We start from the raw sequence: 20,602 nt of genomic DNA, 5'->3' as shown, positions 1-20,602 counted from the left end.
CCACCCCCACCCCCCTGCCACCATGGGCAGACTCCAGCAGGCCCCCACTCATGTCTCCCACCACCCCCACCCCCCAGCCACCAAGGGTCACCCTCCACCAGGCCCCCACTCATGTCTCCCACCACCCCCACCCCCCTGCCACCATGGGCAGACTCCACCAGGCCCCCACTCATGTCTCCCACCACCCCCACCCCCCAGCAGTGCAGGGGCAGCCTCCACCAGGCCCCCACTCATGTCTCCCACCACCCCCACCCCCCAGCCACCAGGGTCACCCTCCACCAGGCCCCCACTCATGTCTCCCACCACCCCCACCCCCCTGCCACCATGGGCAGACTCCAGCAGGCCCCCACTCATGTCTCCCACCACCCCCACCCCCCAGCCACCAGGGTCACCCTCCACCAGGCCCCCACTCATGTCTCCCACCACCCCCCTGCCACCATGGGCAGACTCCACCAGGCCCCCACTCATGTCTCCCACCACCCCCACCCCCCAGCAGTGCAGGGGCAGCCTCCACCAGGCCCCCACTCATGTCTACCACCACCCCCACACCCCAGCAGTGCAGGGGCAGCCTCCACCAGGCCCCCACCCATGTCTCCCACCACCCCCACCCCCCAGCCACCAGGGTCACCCTCCACCAGGCCCCCACTCATGTCAACCACCACCCCCACCCCCCTGCCACCATGGGCAGACTACACCAGGCCCCCACTCATGTCTCCCACCACCCCCACACACCAGCAGTGCAGGGGCAGCCTCCACCAGGCCCCCACTCATGTCTCCCACCACCCCCACCCCCCTGCCACCATGGGCAGACTCCACCAGGCCCCCACTCATGTCTCCCACCACCCCCACCCCCCAGCAGTGCAGGGGCAGCCTCCACCAGGCCCCCACTCATGTCACCCACCACCCCCACCCCCCAGCAGTGCAGGGGCAGCCTCCACCAGGCCCCCACTCATGTCTACCACCACCCCCACACACCAGCAGTGCAGGGGCAGCCTCCACCAGGCCCCCACTCATGTCTGCCACCACCCCCACCCCCCAGCCACCAGGGTCACCCTCCACCAGGCCCCCACTCATGTCTCCACCACCCCCACCCCCCTGCCACCATGGGCAGACTCCACCAGGCCCCCACTCATGTCTCCCACCACCCCCACCCCCCAGCAGTGCAGGGGCAGCCTCCACCAGGCCCCCACTCATGTCTACCACCACCCCCACACCCCAGCAGTGCAGGGGCAGCCCCCACCAGGCCCCCACTCATGTCACCCACCACCCCCACCCCCCTGCCACCATGGGCAGACTACACCAGGCCCCCACTCATGTCTCCCACCACCCCCACCCCCCAGGGTCAGCCTCCACCAGGCCCCCACTCATGTCTCCCACCACCCCCCTGCCACCATGGGCATCCTCCACCAGGCCCCCACTCATGTCTCCCACCACCCCCACCCCCCTGCCACCATGGGCAGACTCCACCAGGCCCCCACTCATGTCTCCCACCACCCCCACCCCCCAGCAGTGCAGGGGCAGCCTCCACCAGGCCCCCACTCATGTCACCCACCACCCCCACCCCCCTGCCACCATGGGCAGACTCCACCAGGCCCCCACTCATGTCTCCCACCACCCCCCTGCCACCATGGGCAGACTACACCAGGCCCCCACTCATGTCACCCACCACCCCCACCCCCTGCCACCATGGGCAGACTCCACCAGGCCCCCACTCATGTCTCCCACCACCCCCACCCCCCAGCCACCAGGGTCACCCTCCACCAGGCCCCCAATCATGTCACCCACCACCCCCACCCCCCTGCCACCATGGGCAGACTACACCAGGCCCCCACTCATGTCTCCCACCACCCCCACCCCCCAGCAGTGCAGGGGCAGACTCCACCAGGCCCCCACTCATGTCTCCCACCACCCCCACCCCCCAGCCACCAGGGTCACCCTCCACCAGGCCCCCACTCATGTCTCCCACCACCCCCACCCCCCAGCAGTGCAGGGGCAGCCTCCACCAGGCCCCCACCCATGTCTCCCACCACCCCCACCCCCCAGCCACCAGGGTCACCCTCCAACAGGCCCCCACTCATGTCTCCCACCACCCCCACCCCCCTGCCACCATGGGCAGACTCCAGCAGGCCCCCACTCATGTCTCCCACCACCCCCACCCCCCAGCAGTGCAGGGGCAGCCTCCACCAGGCCCCCACTCATGTCTACCACCACCCCCACACCCCAGCAGTGCAGGGGCAGCCTCCACCAGGCCCCCACTCATGTCACCCACCACCCCCACCCCCCTGCCACCATGGGCAGACTCCACCAGGCCCCCACTCATGTCTCCCACCACCCCCACCCCCCAGGGTCACCCTCCACCAGGCCACCACTCATGTCTCCCACCACCCCCACCCCCCTGCCACCATGGGCAGACTCCAGCAGGCCCCCACTCATGTCTCCCACCACCCCCACCCCCAGCCACCAAGGGTCACCCTCCACCAGGCCCCCACTCATGTCTCCCACCACCCCCACCCCCCTGCCACCATGGGCAGACTCCACCAGGCCCCCACTCATGTCTCCCACCACCCCCACCCCCCAGCAGTGCAGGGGCAGCCTCCACCAGGCCCCCACCCATGTCTCCCACCACCCCCACCCCCCAGCCACAAGGGTCACCCTCCACCAGGCCCCCACTCATGTCTCCCACCACCCCCACACCCCAGCAGTGCAGGGGCAGCCTCCACCAGGCCCCCACCCATGTCTCCCACCACCCCCACCCCCAGCAGTGCAGGGGCAGCCTCCACCAGGCCCCCACTCATGTCTCCCACCACCCCCACCCCCCTGCCACCATGGGCAGACTCCACCAGGCCCCCACTCATGTCTACCACCACCCCCACACACCAGCAGTGCAGGGGCAGCCTCCACCAGGCCCCCACTCATGTCTGCCACCACCCCCACCCCCCAGCCACCAGGGTCACCCTCCACCAGGCCCCCACTCATGTCTCCCACCACCCCCACCCCCCAGCAGTGCAGAGGCAGCCTCCACCAGGCCCCCACTCATGTCTACCACCACCCCCACACCCCAGCAGTGCAGGGGCAGCCCCCACCAGGCCCCCACTCATGTCACCCACCACCCCCACCCCCCTGCCACCATGGGCAGACTACACCAGGCCCCCACTCATGTCTCCCACCACCCCCACCCCCCAGGGTCAGCCTCCACCAGGCCCCCACTCATGTCTCCCACCACCCCCCTGCCACCATAGGCATCCTCCACCAGGCCCCCACTCATGTCTCCCACCACCCCCACCCCCCTGCCACCATGGGCAGACTCCACCAGGCCCCCACTCATGTCTCCCACCACCCCCACCCCCCAGCAGTGCAGGGGCAGCCTCCACCAGGCCCCCACTCATGTCACCCACCACCCCCACCCCCCTGCCACCATGGGCAGACTCCACCAGGCCCCCACTCATGTCTCCCACCACCCCCCTGCCACCATGGGCAGACTACACCAGGCCCCCACTCATGTCACCCACCACCCCCACCCCCCTGCCACCATGGGCAGACTCCACCAGGCCCCCACTCATGTCTCCCACCACCCCCTCCCCCCAGCCACCAGGGTCACCCTCCACCAGGCCCCCACTCATGTCACCCACCACCCCCACCCCCCTGCCACCATGGGCAGACTACACCAGGCCCCCACTCATGTCTCCCACCACCCCCACCCCCCAGCAGTGCAGGGGCAGACTCCACCAGGCCCCCACTCATGTCTCCCACCACCCCCACCCCCCAGCCACCAGGGTCACCCTCCACCAGGCCCCCACTCATGTCTCCCACCACCCCCACCCCCCAGCAGTGCAGGGGCAGCCTCCACCAGGCCCCCACCCATGTCTCCCACCACCCCCACCCCCCAGCCACCAGGGTCACCCTCCAACAGGCCCCCACTCATGTCTCCCACCACCCCCACCCCCCTGCCACCATGGGCAGACTCCAGCAGGCCCCCACTCATGTCTCCCACCACCCCCACCCCCCAGCAGTGCAGGGGCAGCCTCCACCAGGCCCCCACTCATGTCTACCACCACCCCCACACCCCAGCAGTGCAGGGGCAGCCTCCACCAGGCCCCCACTCATGTCACCCACCACCCCCACCCCCCTGCCACCATGGGCAGACTACACCAGGCCCCCACTCATGTCTCCCACCACCCCCAACCCCCAGCCACCAGGGTCACCCTCCACCAGGCCCCCACTCATGTCTCCCACCACCCCCACCCCCTGCCACCATGGGCAGACTCCAGCAGGCCCCCACTCATGTCTCCCACCACCCCCACCCCCCAGCCACCAAGGGTCACCCTCCACCAGGCCCCCACTCATGTCTCCCACCACCCCCACCCCCCTGCCACCATGGGCAGACTCCACCAGGCCCCCACTCATGTCTCCCACCACCCCCACCCCCCAGCAGTGCAGGGGCAGCCTCCACCAGGCCCCCACTCATGTCTACCACCACCCCCACACCCCAGCAGTGCAGGGGCAGCCTCCACCAGGCCCCCACCACCCCCACCCCCCAGCCACCAGGGTCACCCTCCACCAGGCCCCCACTCATGTCTCCCACCACCCCCCTGCCACCATGGGCAGACTCCAGCAGGCCCCCACTCATGTCTCCCACCACCCCCACCCCCCAGCAGTGCAGGGGCAGCCTCCACCAGGCCCCCATCCATGTCTCCCACCACCCCCACCCCCCAGCCACCAGGGTCACCCTCCACCAGGCCCCCACTCATGTCACCCACCACCTCCACCCCCCTGCCACCATGGGCAGACTACACCAGGCCCCCACTCATGTCTCCCACCACCCCCACACCCCAGCAGTGCAGGGGCAGCCTCCACCAGGCCCCCACCCATGTCTCCCACCACCCCCACCCCCCAGCAGTGCAGGGGCAGCCTCCACCAGGCCCCCACTCATGTCTCCCACCACCCCCACCCCCCTGCCACCATGGGCAGACTCCACCAGGCCCCCACTCATGTCTCCCACCACCCCCACCCCCCAGCAGTGCAGGGGCAGCCTCCACCAGGCCCCCACTCATTTCACCCACCACCCTCACCCCCCAGCAGTGCAGGGGCAGCCTCCACCAGGCCCCCACTCATGTCTACCACCACCCCACACCCCAGCAGTGCAGGGGCAGCCTCCACCAGGCCCCCACTCATGTCTCCCACCACCCCCACCCCCCAGCCACCAGGGTCACCCTCCAGCAGGCCCCCACTCATGTCTCCCACCACCCCCACCCCCCAGCAGTGCAGGGGCAGCCTCCACCAGGCCCCCACTCATGTCTACCACCACCCCCACACCCCAGCAGTGCAGGGGCAGCCTCCACCAGGCCCCCACTCATGTCACCCACCACCCCCACCCCCCTGCCACCATGGGCAGACTACACCAGGCCCCCACTCATGTCTCCCACCACCCCCACCCCCCAGGGTCAGCCTCCACCAGGCCCCCACTCATGTCTCCCACCACCCCCACCCCCCTGCCACCATGGGCATCCTCCACCAGGCCCCCACTCATGTCTCCCACCACCCCCACCCTCCTGCCACCATAGGCAGACTCCACCAGGCCCCCACTCATGTCTCCCACCACCCCCACCCCCCAGCAGTGCAGGGGCAGCCTCCACCAGGCCCCCACCCATGTCTCCCACCACCCCCACCCCCCAGCAGTGCAGGGGCAGCCTCCACCAGGCCCCCACTCATGTCTCCCACCACCCCCACCCCCCTGCCACCATGGGCAGACTCCACCAGGCCCCCACTCATGTCTCCCACCACCCCCACCCCCCAGCAGTGCAGGGGCAGCCTCCACCAGGCCCCCACTCATGTCACCCACCACCCCCACCCCCCTGCCACCATGGGCAGACTCCACCAGGCCCCCACCCATGTCTCCCACCACCCCCACCCCCCAGCCACAAGGGTCACCCTCCACCAGGCCCCCACTCATGTCTCCCACCACCCCCACACCCCAGCAGTGCAGGGGCAGCCTCCACCAGGCCCCCACCCATGTCTCCCACCACCCCCACCCCCAGCAGTGCAGGGGCAGCCTCCACCAGGCCCCCACTCATGTCTCCCACCACCCCCACCCCCCTGCCACCATGGGCAGACTCCACCAGGCCCCCACTCATGTCTACCACCACCCCCACACACCAGCAGTGCAGGGGCAGCCTCCACCAGGCCCCCACTCATGTCTCCCACCATCCCCACCCCCCAGCCACCAGGGTCACCCTCCACCAGGCCCCCACTCATGTCACCCACCACCCCCACCCCCCTGCCACCATGGGCAGACTACACCAGGCCCCCACTCATGTCTCCCACCACCCCCACCCCCCAGCAGTGCAGGGGCAGACTCCAGCAGGCCCCCACTCATGTCCCCCTGCACCCCCACCCCCCTGCCACCATGGGCATCCTCCACCAGGCCCCCACTCATGTCTCCCACCACCCCCACCCCCCTGCCTCCATGGGCAGACTACACCAGGCCCCCGCTCATGTCACCCACCACCCCCACCCCCCTGCCACCATGGGCAGACTCCACCAGGCCCCCACTCATGTCTCCCACCACCCCCACCCCCCAGCCACCAGGGTCACCCTCCACCAGGCCCCCACTCATGTCACCCACCACCCCCACCCCCCTGCCACCATGGGCAGACTACACCAGGCCCCCACTCATGTCTCCCACCACCCCCACCCCCCAGCCACCAGGGTCACCCTCCACCAGGCCCCCACTCATGTCTCCCACGACCCCCACCCCCCAGCAGTGCAGGGGCAGACTCCACCAGGCCCCCACTCATGTCTCCCACCACCCCCACCCCCCAGCCACCAGGGTCACCCTCCACCAGGCCCCCACTCATGTCTCCCACCACCCCCACCCCCCAGCAGTGCAGGGGCAGCCTCCACCAGGCCCCCACCCATGTCTCCCACCACCCCACCCCCCAGCCACCAGGGTCACCCTCCACCAGGCCCCCACTCATGTCTCCCACCACCCCCACCCCCCTGCCACCATGGGCAGACTCCAGCAGGTCCCCACTCATGTCTCCCACCAACCCCCAACCCCCAGCAGTGCAGGGGCACCCTCCACCAGGCCCCCACTCATGTCTACCACCACCCCCACACCCCAGCAGTGCAGGGGCAGCCTCCACCAGGCCCCCACTCATGTCACCCACCACCCCCACCCCCCTGCCACCATGGGCAGACTCCACCAGGCCCCCACTCATGTCTCCCACCACCCCCACCCCCCAGCCACCAGGGTCACCCTCCACCAGGCCCCCACAATCCCCAATCATGTGCGTAATGGTCAGCCTCCACAGCCAAAAAGCCCTACCAAGTAACCCATTCACCCACATGGAAATGGAAATCACATGTTACACCCCCAATGTCCATCAAGCTAATGAACCCATGTCCGTCACACATAATGGTTGCAATTGAATGGGAAAACACACAACATGACATGCATGAAACCAATGAGATGATACCACACAGTGAAGTATGCTAACAAAATTGTATTGAAAAAAATTAAAGAATGCTAAAGAAAGAAAAATAACTACAATGTGAATGTGAAAAAAAGAGCTGCATGTCCGTATAAAAACACAAAACTGCAAATCAGAATCCAAAATAATTATGTCCAAAGTCAAATGTAAAAAAATCTCCATGCAAAAAATAAATATGTACAAAACTAACAAGGGTCCATGAGCCCAACTGAACAAAGGAAACCTACTAAAAAACCTACCTGAAAATCAACTATATACAAAAAGTGGAGCAGTGTCCGTCGACTCCAAATCATAATAAGAAAGAAAGGAAACCTAAAACTAAAGAACTATATACAAAGGCGGCGGGCAAGTCCAGCGGCTCACTCCGTGGTGTCCCGGGCCAGGGCATCATCGAACTCCTGTTCGATGTCCCGGAGGCGGTCCAGTTCCATGGCCCCGAGGGTCCGCAGGGACGACGCTGTGTCCTCCTCCAACCCCCTGCGGATTGCCTCGAGGCACTCGGCCCGCCTCAGGGCCCTCCGCATGGAGTTCTCCGCCCTGACCATTGTGAGCCGCGCCTCTTCCGCCCGCCGCCGCTCCGCACCTATGGCGTGGCCCAACCGCTGCCACACGGAAGACACTCTCTGTCCTGGGTCCCCCTGCCCTCCGGCCGATGCCTGCCCCTCCGATGTCGAAAGCCCCGAGCCTTCATGTCTCCCACCATGTTGCTGCTGCTGCTGCTCTGCCTCTGCCCGTGCACTGCCTCCTGCTGCCTGCACATCCTCCGCCGGGTGGGGTGCACTCGTTGATGTGGCCACCCCTGCTGGACCTCCGACTCCCGACTGTGGCAGGGATGCCTCCTCCACCAGCCTGGCCGCACCGTCAGAGGCAGCTCCACAGGGCACCCAGGTGACTGATGGGTGGGAAGATGGCACAGAGGACGACTGGCGCGTAGGGGGTCCAGTTGAGGAGGGGGTCGGAGCAAACCCCATCAGACAGCGGAATCCGGCCTGGGTGACCTGTCCCAGCAGGCTGACGTGGTCAACGAGCCATTCGAGATGACGTGCAGTCTCTCCATTAAAAGACTGCATGTCACCTCGCATGGCCCGTTGACGCAACGCCACACCAGCCAGGACAGGCTCAACCCGGACCTGGATGGCCACGTCCGCAGGCAGAGGAAGGCCAGTTGACGTCAGCTCATCCCCTGCCTGAAAACGGGTCTGGACGTAGGCATCCCTGCTGGTGCAAGATGATGCAGGGACAGGATCGGGGACAGGATTGCACACAGGCACCTCCGCGGCGGCCTGTGCTGCCTCCTGTCCCTGGTCCTGCACTGCACCACTAGCACCAGTGGGATCCCCACCTCCAGACCCCGTCTCTGGTGCTTGCACGGCCCCCTCCTCCACCAAACCCCCCACCAACCTGGATGACTCCGTGCCATCTTCCCCTGTTGGGCCCTGTGGGGTCCCAGCTGCCCCTTCTGCTGCCGAGGAGTCCAACTGCAACCTCCGCCTCTTGGACCTCCTCCCGGCAGCTGCGGCCTGGGACGCGGCACCGGACTCCTCACTCCCCGACGAGATGACAACACGGGAGGGGAGCCGGGCCTTGCGTCTCCGGCTGGCGGTCGGATCCCCGCCGCTGTGCTCCACAGCACCTTCTCCGCCCTCTTCATCAGTTGACGCTGCAGACAGGGAGAAACGAAACACAGGCATCAGGGCACTGTACAATGGACACATACACGCATGACAGTTGCACATGAGTGGCATTGGCAAACCTCAGACATGTCATCACAATCCCCAACACACATGTCATTGCAACTCGCACACATGAGCCATACCACAGCCATATCGCAACTGCCACCACCATCCATACACATACAACAGCATCAGCAGCCAAAGGGGAGCCAGACATCACATGCAACACAGGAAGTGCACCACACATGTACACACACCACCACACTTGCATGCATGTCTACACCTCTGCCAAGTGTCGCACTGTTCAGACGGGCATCCATGTCACATCTGCCAATCAGGCTTCCACATACCGCTGTCACATGCATCCATGTAGCATCACTGTTGCACCCTTGACAAATACACACACATGCACATGTACACAGTGCTCATACATGCAGGCCAAAACAACTTACATGCCTGACATCACGGACATGTCTACTTACATGCACATTCATCCAAACATGTGTGCACGCACAACTGCATTTGCCATGCAAGCCCACACACAAGCACCATCCATGTCTCACACATTACAGCCCTCGCATGTGTCAGACCCACGGCCCTGTACACCCCCACCCATACTCGACCCCATACAAACAGATGTGCAACCGGCACAATGCCGAATAATCACCACACGCACTGCTCACAATCAGGATGCATGTACACTCACCGCTCGACTCCAGACGGACTGCTTCTCTAGGACCTGGACGTGGAGCGCTGGGGATATGCGTTCCAGGACCCCCATCTGTTCTTCCGACAAGTGGCCCCGGCGCCCCTTGGCATCCGCTGCCTTCAAGAGGCGCCGGGCCTTGTTCAGGGTCATGGACCTGAAGTCCTCCCAGCGCTTCCTGACATGTTGGAAGTCCCGGACTGCCACCCCCTCCGCGTTGATGGCAGTCACGATGTCAGTCCAGATCCGAGTCCGTCCTTCCTTGTCGGCGCGGGAACTTCCGAAGAGGGCATCATACTGCCCCAGGACTTGCTCCACCAGGACACCAACTTCGGTGGCACTGAAGCTGGTGCCCCTCTGCCTCTCTGGCCGGGGGTTGCCAGTGGTCACAGATGGTGTTTGCCCCGACATGACAACCCCAGAGGCAGGATTGGGTGGGCAACTGGGTCCTGGGGCTGGGCTGTGGAGCGATGGAATTCCAGTCGGGAGTCTTCGGTTCCAGCAGGGGTGGTCACAGCAACAGCACCCCTGGCTGATGTGCAGGCAGCAAATCGCAGTGCACGTGGGCAGCAGGCAGTCAGGCAGCAGCAGATGGCAGGTGGGAGCGTGCTCGGGGCTCTGGGGGGCAGTAGTTTGGCCTTCTGGGCAGGAGCGTGGTCTTCCATGTGCTTACACGTGGCCAGCTTGGTACGGAGTGATTTGGCACGTGAAAATCCTGCACGTCAGCGTGTAAACCGAGGAAAGGCCCTTAGCGCGTAAGCGGGTCAGCACGCATACGCGATTCTATTGGACCAAAGGCCCTCAGCGCGTAAGCGCGTCTGTGACGTGACCCGCACGGGTGTTTCCCACACAGCACGTGATGACAGAGCACACGTGGAAAGACTGCACGTCAGAGTGTCATCGCGTGTAATTGGACAGCACGTCAGAGTCTCATCGCGTGTAATTGGACAGCACGGCAGAGTCTCATCGCGTGTAATTGGACTGCACGTCAGTGTGTCATCGCGTGTGATTGGTGGAAATGGCCCTACACGCAGAAGTGACAAAGCGTGTAATTGGTGGAAATGGGCCTAGCGCGTACACGCCGCGTAAGTGACACTGGACGTGTGGGCCTGTATAAAAGGTACGCGTAGAACACCATTTCCTTGTACGTGCTTTTCGTGGAGAGCGAGTGGGTGAATTCTGTACTTCTTGTAGTTTCACACGCGATTTACTTCACGGCGTTTCAAGTTCGTATTCCCTGTTACCTCTGACAGCTTTTTCTCTTTTTTCACTTTAACTGGTTTACCTGGGCCTGTTCCCTCAAACAGTGTTCCCTACTACTGTTGTCCTGTCTCCTCAGACAGCGTACAAATATTCTTTTGGCGGGGGTGTTGCCAACCAAACGCGCTCCTTTTTCACGCTCTTTTATCTGGCAGACGGTGAGTCATGCACGTATCTAACATCTGTGCTTGCCCCGTGTGTAGCCTACCCCTTCAGAGGTCATTCTAGGCTGCGTGTGACACGCATACGTTCATTCTTGTGTTACTGGGTGCCACAGCGTAGTGCAGGTTTTTCTTTCTGCACACGTGGTCTAGGAGGGGTTGCGTGCACGTCATCTCCCTTTTTTGGGGCTCCTGTGCGTAGCGTGACCCGTCATCTTTCCCCAGGGGTTACAATCAGCCTTGCAAGAGCACTAGGGTACAATTACCATCTGGTACCCAACCCCTTTGACCCCCAATTGCCCAGGACAATATTTTACACCCACTCCCATACGCACATTAACATCAGTGCCATGGCTGGGAGGCGAGGATTCCGTAAGGGTGGCAAAGGTGGAAGAGCCACAAGTGGTGGCCGTGGTGGATCCGGTAGGGGACGTGGTCGTTACTTGCAGGGTGAGCCTGTCCCCCCATGTGTGGAGGACCAGTCAAGGGCACCCATAATCCCCCCCCCTCCCGTTGAGGCTGATGTGGCTGACACCATCCATGCTCAGCCCTTGTTGGACCAGCCCATTGTGGCACCAGACCTGGCTGACTCCATGGCTGACTTCCAGGTCAGCAGGCCTATGACACGTGCGCTGGTGCACGTTGATGTCACCATGCCACGTGCATCTGTGGCAGCAAGGTCATCTGCTGCACCAAGTAGGCAGGGCGGAGAGGCTGCAGGGGCAGCTGCGGCTCCATCCACCCCAGCCCTCACACACCCAGCCCGGACAGTGTCGGTCCTAGTCCATGCTGCTGACATTCCCCCTGACACATCACACTAGAGCCAATGCCTGCACCAACTCCCATGCTGAGTGTGCAATCCCACACTCCTGATACAGAGTCCACCAAGGCTCCTGCCCCTAGTGTCCAGAGCGGCGCAGGACACTCAGGATCACCACCACCTTCCAAGCGGAAGAGGAAGAGTGCTCGTCCGGCACAGGCTGATGCCCCAGACACGGCTACACAGTCCGGCCCATCCAGGAAGCCCAGCTTCACGGATGACGAACTGAATGCACTTGTCGAGTATGTGTCCGCACATGACAACGAGATGGTCATTGTTTGAGGATCCAAGACCACACCTGCACAACGCCAGGCACACTGGCAGACCGTTGCGGACATCGTAAGTGCCCTTGGAATCGTGAGGCGCACAGCCAATGATTGCTATAAGCGCTGGAATGACCTAAAGCGCAGGTCAAAGAGTAAACTGGCCTCAAGTCATGCCGCAACTCTAGTGACTGGAGGTGGGTCTCCAGTAGTAGACATGGAACTCACTCCACATGAGTCAGTCGCTGAGACCTACGTCACGGAGGAACAGATCCAAGGCGTGGGAGATTTGGCTGATTACGAGGCATTGTCCGGTGAGTGCACATGCATGTGTGTGTCATCCATGTGCATGGTGTGTGTGAGGGCTTCTGTTTGTGTGACAGGTGAGAGTGTGTGCACCTGAGTCGTATGGGTCAGCCATGTGCTTCATGCAATACGTCCTGCGCAGCTGCATTTGGCCATAGCAGTATCCCTTCTGCCAACAGTAGACATCTAGCCCAACTGCACGCCAGTTGCCCTTTAAGTGTCACCCTGCCACAACATTGTTGCCTGATTTTTCACTGTTCATTTAGTCAGATTGTTTGCATTCCACCACTTTTACTAGGCATGTCGCAGTCCTCTAGTCACATGTCTGACATGGCTATGGTAAAGTGGAGTGACTTTGTTACCTGGATATCATTTGTTCAGACATGTCCCTGTGCAATTGCACCATTTTGGACTGGCAGCTACAGGTGAAGAATCTGACCTGTTTGAATTAGAAAAGCTATTACATGCGGGAACTGGACTGAATGAATAGGTGCTGCCCTCCTCTCCATCTTAACTCAATAGCAATGGTACATGTCATCTGTGTGATGGCATGTGTGTTTCACCTGCCAATCACAGGGCAATGTGTGATGCCACTGCCAGGCAGCATGCAGAAAATGTGTTCATCTTCCATCTTGGTGTCATCAGGGTGTGCCATTTGCCTGCCCTTCATACGCAGTGAGGGTGCATGCATGGGAGGGTTTTAGTCATGTGGGACATGTGTCAAACAAGTACTGTTTCTCTTGCTTCTCAGCCCTCATTGTGTGCCATGGTGCTAATGCCTGTTTCCATTTCTTTGTTTTCATGTCTTTGCAGGGGAAGACGCACCTGATACTGCTGGGGTTGTGGAGATGGTGCAGACCCAGGAGGGGTCCGAGGGCCGACCAACCACCAGTGAGGGAAGTGGTGTGGTGGTGGGTGAGAACCCACAACTGCTGCAGGTCGTGCTCTCAAGGGGTGTCTCTGGCTGCACCTCCCCCGAGCTGTACTCAGGTGTTGATTCGGATGAGACCTACGTGCCGTCGCAGGTGAGTGTTCCAGGGAGGGATTCTGTTCTGTCTCACCCACCTGCACCAGGGTCAGGACCCTCAATGGGGATGTCAGTGTTGGCAGCTACGCCTTTGGTGGTTACGGATGCAGGGTCACACTCCGCGACATCTGATCCTGTTCCTGGGCCAGCAGATCAGAGGGGGAATGCAGTCCTGCAGCCTCAGGCAGTGCCGGCACAGCAAGGCGCAGTTCGCCTTGCCCCAGACAGGTGTGGTGCCCGCCGACGTGGTGGCCGTACGCCACCTGGCAATACCGCATGGGAGCAATCCATTTACGGTATGGCAACCCAACAGGCAGCATCATCCGAGATGATGGCTCAGGCCATGGATAGGGTGGCCACTTCCATTGTCCCCCCTGAAAGGCTGATGGAGCAACTAGAGCAGGCAACCGACTCCATCTGCCAGTCACACAGGGAGGACATGTTGGGGTCCAACAGGGACAGGCGGGCGGCACTGGCGACTCTGCAGGAGGCCATCTCCATTGAGTCCCAGGACCACAGGGAAGCCCTGAGGCAGGAGCTCCTTCACCTCAGGACGACTCTTGTTGAGCTTGAGGCTTCAACACACCAAAGGACAGAACAGCAGCTGGAGCGTCTCACCCGTACGCTCTCAGCTGAGATGCAGGCAACGAGGGCGGAGGTCCGGGCATCCCGTGAGTTGTTGCATGGGGACCTCCGCACACTCATCCTCCAGAACCAGACCTACCACACCCGCATGCTTGCAGCCATGGAGGAGCAGACTAGGGCCTTGCGTGGGCTGCCTCCCATAGTGCAACCACCTCCGGATGCAGCTGCACAGGGTGATAATAGCGACAGCAGTGATACTCCCACAATAGGGTAGCCGTGTGGGCCATGAGCCCATGGAGGTGTTTTATTTTCCCAGGATCCACGCAGGTGGGTTCTGGTGTGCATCCTGTCCTCGGACCTCCTGGGTGGCCTCCCCAACCCCCCCGGGCCCTTCAATGGCCATTTTTGATTTTATTTTTATTTATTTTATTCCCAATTTTTTTGGGACGATTTGTTGGCTTCCGTGGTTCCTGTGGGCATACGCTGCATTGTGGCTGGGCACATGCAGGCTTGTAATGTATTTGGTTCCGATGCTTGGGTTTGAGTCACACACACCCCTCCTGCTTCCCGTTTCCATGGGCTTGCAAAGGGTGTGCCCAAGTGACAGTGAATTACACAGTGACGTTGGACTCCCATGAGCTGTGTGGGCAGTCTGTAGTCAATACTGTGTATACATTCCTAGTGCATATTGCTGTTGTGTTGTACACTGCATGTTGCATTGATGTGTAACTCATCTTCTGTGTCTACCTCCCAATTTGCAGGTCCCTTCCTCATGTCGACACAGGGACCTCTAGTCTGGAGATGTGGTCCCTGTTGGCAGCAGTGCACCTACAACTCTACATGGCGCCAACACTGCACAGCTGGTAGTGGTGGGAGTGCAGGCATTTCCAGGTGGTGAGACTACTAATATTTAACATTAGTGATGTCATGTTAATGGTAGTACGTGCTCAACTTTGTTGTTGGTCCGGCATTACTGTGAGCATTTCAGGTGTTGCAAGTTTCTAATAGGGACACTGTACATTGTGACCCTAGTGTCATGTTGTGTGGATTACTTTGTTTACCTGCAAATAGCATGACATGGCACGGTGTGTGGTGTGGCGGTGCTGGGGTTGGGTTGGCTGACATGGCACTGTCCTCTTGTTGCATTTTGCAAGTGGGTGTTCATTTTAGCTGCTTGAATGTGTAACTTCACAAAACTGCATTGGTGGTGTCTGTGTGGGTAGGGATGCACACATTGTGACACTTCCAGGTGAACAATCTCAGGCTGATATGGTTTTCACGGTTCTTTCTCCAGACTTTCAGGATCAGTGTCAGGTTGAGTCATCATTGATTGTCAGATGGAATGTGCCAGGGCAGTGTGCACTCCACAGGGGTGTGATTTCTATGTGAAGTAATTAGCCACTAGCTGTGTACGGGCTGCCTCCCCCCGTGCCCTTTCCCCTCCCATGCACAGCGGCTGTGCATGTGGTTGGGGATGGGGGGGCACCACCATGTCCACGGCCAGGCCCCGGCGTGTTGCAACGTTGTGCAGGACACATGCTGCCACTATGATCCTGCACACTACTGGGGGAGCGTACAACAGCTGCCCGCCAGAACGGTCAAGGGAGCGAAAGCGTGACTTCAGCACTCCGAATGTGCGCTCCACTATGCCCCGGGTTGTAATGTGGGCTGAGTTGTATCTTACCTGGGGTGGCGTGGTGGGGTTCCGAATTGGCGTCATCATGTGGGGGCTGAGAGGGTAGGCACTGTCCCCTGTGGAGGTGGTGATTGGTATCATTGGTGGGGTTGTGACCTTGCTCAGTATCTGACATGCATGCATGTGCAGTGGCATTCATACTCACCAAGCAGCCATGTATCGCCATGCCGCCCAGCTTCTAGGTCCCGGCTTAGGGTGGACATTCGGTAAATGAAGCTGTCGTGGGTTGACCCGGGATAGTTGGCATATACTGAGGTGATGATTCCCTTGGCATTACATACTACCTGCACGTTGATGGAATGCCAGTGCTTGCGGTTCCTATAGATGTGCTCAGATGCCCTGGGGGGACGTAGAGCCACATGGGTGCAGTCGATGGCACCTAGCACTTTGGGGAATCGTGCCACAACGTAGAAATCCAGGGCGGCAGCATGCCTTTCTGCAGGTGTTCTGGGCAGGTATATGTGCCTGCGGACTGATGGGCGTGCAGTGATGATGTTCAAGACCTGGTGTAGGCAGCGTGACTGGGTGGCCCGTGATACCCCACCCACAATGGCACTTGTCCGCTGAAATGATCCAGTGGCTAAGAAGTGCAGTACATTGAGGACCTTCTCCAGGGGGCTGAGTGCTTGGGAGCACAGGGTGGGTGATGTGAGGTCATCCTCCCACTCACTCACCAGGTCCAGTATGATGTGTGGTGGAAACCTGTACCTCCCATGCACCTGGTCATCAGGCATCCCGAAAAGGCTGGTTCTGGGTGTGAATATTCTGGCCCTGACTATCCTCCTCCTCCTCCTTTGGTAGGCCACGCCCACTGCTGCTAGGAACGGTATGTTCATCCTGGGTGTGAGCTTGTTATTATTTTAGCGCGCAAATGTATGCGTTGCGCGTGTTGTAGGCGAGCGTGTGACCCGCGCACCCCTGAAATCCAGTACCCAGTCCAATAGCGTGTGGAAATTCCCGCGCACACCGGGATACAGGTGCGCTGACGTACTTGCGTGTGTAAGTGTCCGCGCACACCTGATATACACGTACATAGGCCAATCGCGTGTACGCGCACTTTAGTCCAATTACACGCGATGACACACTGACGTGCAGTCCAATTACACGCGATGAGACTCTGCCGTGCTGTCCAATTACACGCGATGAGACTCTGACGTGCTGTCCAATTACACGCGATGACACTCTGACGTGCAGTCTTTCCACGTGTGCTCTGTCATCACGTGCTGTGTGGGAAACACCCGTGCGGGTCACGTCACAGACGCGCTTACGCGCTGAGGGCCTTTGGTCCAATAGAATCGCGTATGCGTGCTGACGTGCTTACGTGCTAAGGGCCTTTCCTCGGTTTTCACGCTGACGTGCAGGATTTTCACGTGCCAAATCACTCCGTACCAAGCTGGCCACGCGTAAGCACACGGAAGACCACGCTCCTGCCCAGAAGGCCGAACTACTGCCCCCCAGAGCCCCGAGCACGCTCCCACCTGCCATCTGCTGCTGCCTGACTGCCTGCTGCCCACGTGCACTGCCATTTGCTGCCTGCACATCAGCCAGGGGTGCTGTTGCTGTGACCACCCTTGCTGGAACCGAAGACTCCCGACTGGAATTCCATCGCTCCACAGCCCAGCCCCAGGACCCAGTTGCCCACCCACTCCTGCCTCTGGGGTTGTCATGTCGGGGCAAACACCATCTGTGACCACTGGCAACCCCCGGCTAGAGAGGCAGAGGGGCACCAGCTTCAGTGCCACCGAAGTTGGTGTCCTGGTGGAGCAAGTCCTGGGGCAGTATGATGCCCTCTTCGGAAGTTCCCGCGCCGACAAGGAAGGACGGACTCGGATCTGGACTGACATCGTGACTGCCATCAACGCGGAGGGGGTGGCAGTCCGGGACTTCCAACATGTCAGGAAGCGCTGGGAGGACTTCAGGTCCAGGACCCTGAACAAGGCCCGGCGCGTCTTGAAGGCAGCGGATGCCAAGGGGCGCCGGGGCCACTTGTCGGAAGAACAGATGGGGGTCCTAGAACGCATATCCCCAGCGCTCCACGTCCAGGTCCTAGAGAAGCAGACCCGTCTGGAGTCGAGCGGTGAGTGTACATGCATCCTGATTGTGAGCAGTGCGTGTGGTGATTATTCGGCATTGTGCCGGTTGCACATCTGTTTGTATGGGGTCGAGTATGGGTGGGGGTGTACAGGGCCGTGGGTCTGACACATGCGAGGGCTGTAATGTGTGAGACAAGGATGGTGCTTGTGTGTGTGGGCTTGCATGGCAAATGCAGTTGTGCGTGCACACATGTTTGGATGAATGTGCATGTAAGTAGACATGTCCCTGATGTCAGGCATGTATGTTGTTTTGGCCTGCATGTATGCGCACTGTGTACATGTGCATGTGTGTGTATTTGTCAAGGGTGCAACAGTGATGCTACATGGATGCATGTGACAGCGGTATGTGGAAGCCTGATTGGCAGATGTGACATGGATGCCCGTCTGAACAGTGCGACACTTGGCAGAGGTGTAGACATGCATGCAAGTGTGGTGGTGTGTGTACATGTGTGGTGCACTTCCTGTGTTGCATGTGATGTCTGGCTCCCCTTTGGCTGCTGATGCTGTTGTATGTGTATGGATGGTGGTGGCAGTTGCGATATGGCTGTGGTATGGCTCATGTGTGCGAGTTGCAATGACATGTGTGTTGGGGATTGTGATGACATGTCTGAGGTTTGCCAATGCCACTCATGTGCAACTGTCATGCGTGTATGTGTCCATTGTACAGTGCCCTGATGCCTGTGTTTTGTTTCTCCCTGTCTGCAGCGTCAACTGATGAAGAGGGCGGAGAAGGTGCTGTGGAGCACAGCGGCGGGGATCCGACCGCCAGCCGGAGACGCAAGGCCCAGCTCCCCTCCCGTGTTGTCATCTCGTCGGGGAGTGAGGAGTCCGGTGCCGCGTCCCAGGCCGCAGCTGCCGGGAGGAGGTCCAAGAGACGGAGGTTGCAGTTGGACTCCTCGGCAGCAGAAGGGGCAGCTGGGACCCCACAGGGCCCAACAGGGGAAGATGGCACGGAGTCATCCAGGTTGGTGGGGGGTTTGGTGGAGGAGGGGGCCGTGCAAGCACCAGAGACGGGGTCTGGAGGTGGGGATCCCACTGGTGCTAGTGGTGCAGTGCAGGACCAGGGACAGGAGGCAGCACAGGCCGCCGCGGAGGTGCCTGTGTGCAATCCTGTCCCCGATCCTGTCCCTGCATCATCTTGCACCAGCAGGGATGCCTACGTCCAGACCCGTTTTCAGGCAGGGGATGAGCTGACGTCAACTGGCCTTCCTCTGCCTGCGGACGTGGCCATCCAGGTCCGGGTTGAGCCTGTCCTGGCTGGTGTGGCGTTGCGTCAACGGGCCATGCGAGGTGACCTGCAGTCTTTTCATGGAGAGACTGCACGTCATCTCGAATGGCTCGTTGACCACGTCAGCCTGCTGGGACAGGTCACCCAGGCCGGATTCCTCCTTCTGATGGGGCTTGCTCCGACCCCCTCCTCAACTGGACCCCCTACGCGCCAGTCGTCCTCTGTGCCATCTTCCCACCCATCAGTCACCTGGGTGCCCTGTGGAGCTGCCTCTGATGGTGCGGCCAGGCTGGTGGAGGAGGCATCCCTGCCACAGTCGGGAGTCGGAGGTCCAGCAGGGGTGGCCACATCAACGAGTGCACCCCAGCCGGCGGAGGATGTGCAGGCAGCAGGAGGCAGTGCACGGGCAGAGGCAGAGCAGCAGCAGCAGCAACATGGTGGGAGACATGAAGGCTCGGGGCTTTCGACATCGGAGGGGCAGGCATCGGCCGGAGGGCAGGGGGACCCAGGACAGAGAGTGTCTTCCGTGTGGCAGCGGTTGGGCCACGCCATAGGTGCGGAGCGGCGGCGGGCGGAAGAGGCACGGCTCACAATGGTCAGGGCGGAGAGGGCCCTGAGGCGGGCCGAGTGCCTCGAAGCAATCCGCAGGGGGTTGGAGGAGGACACGGCATCGTCCCTGCGGACCCTCGGGGCCATGGAACTGAACCGCCTCCGGGACATTGAATAGGAGTTCGATGATGCCCTGGCCCGGGACACCACGGAGTGAGCCGCTGGACTTGCCCGCCGCCTTTGTATATAGTTCTTTAGTTTTAGGTTTCCTTTCTTTCTTATTATGATTTGGAGTCGACGGACACTGCTCCACTTTTTGTATATAGTTGATTTTTAGGTAGGTTTTTTAGTAGGTTTCCTTTGTTCAGTTGGGCTCATGGACCCTTGTTAGTTTTGTACATATTTATTTTTTGCATGGAGATTTTTTTACATTTGACTTTGGACATAATTATTTTTTTATTCTGATTTGCAGTTTTGTGTTTTTATACGGACATGCAGCTCTTTTTTCTCACATTCACATTGTAGTTAGTTTTCTTTCTTTAGCATTCTTTAATTTTTTCCAATACAATTTTGTTTGCATACTTCACTGTGTGGTATCATCTCATTGGTTTCATGCATGTCATGTTGTGTGTTTTCCCATTCAATTGCAACCATTGTGTGTGACGGACATGGGTTCATTAGCTTGATGAACATTGGGGGTGTAACATGTGATTTCCATTTCCATGTGGGTGAATGGGTTACTTGG

Source organism: Ambystoma mexicanum, chromosome 1p (genome assembly GCF_040938575.1).
Source record: "Ambystoma mexicanum isolate Mex_15411 chromosome 1p, UKY_AmexF1_1, whole genome shotgun sequence".
In the NCBI taxonomy this organism is placed as follows: domain Eukaryota; kingdom Metazoa; phylum Chordata; class Amphibia; order Caudata; family Ambystomatidae; genus Ambystoma; species Ambystoma mexicanum.
Note: the sequence above shows the minus strand (reverse complement) of the source record.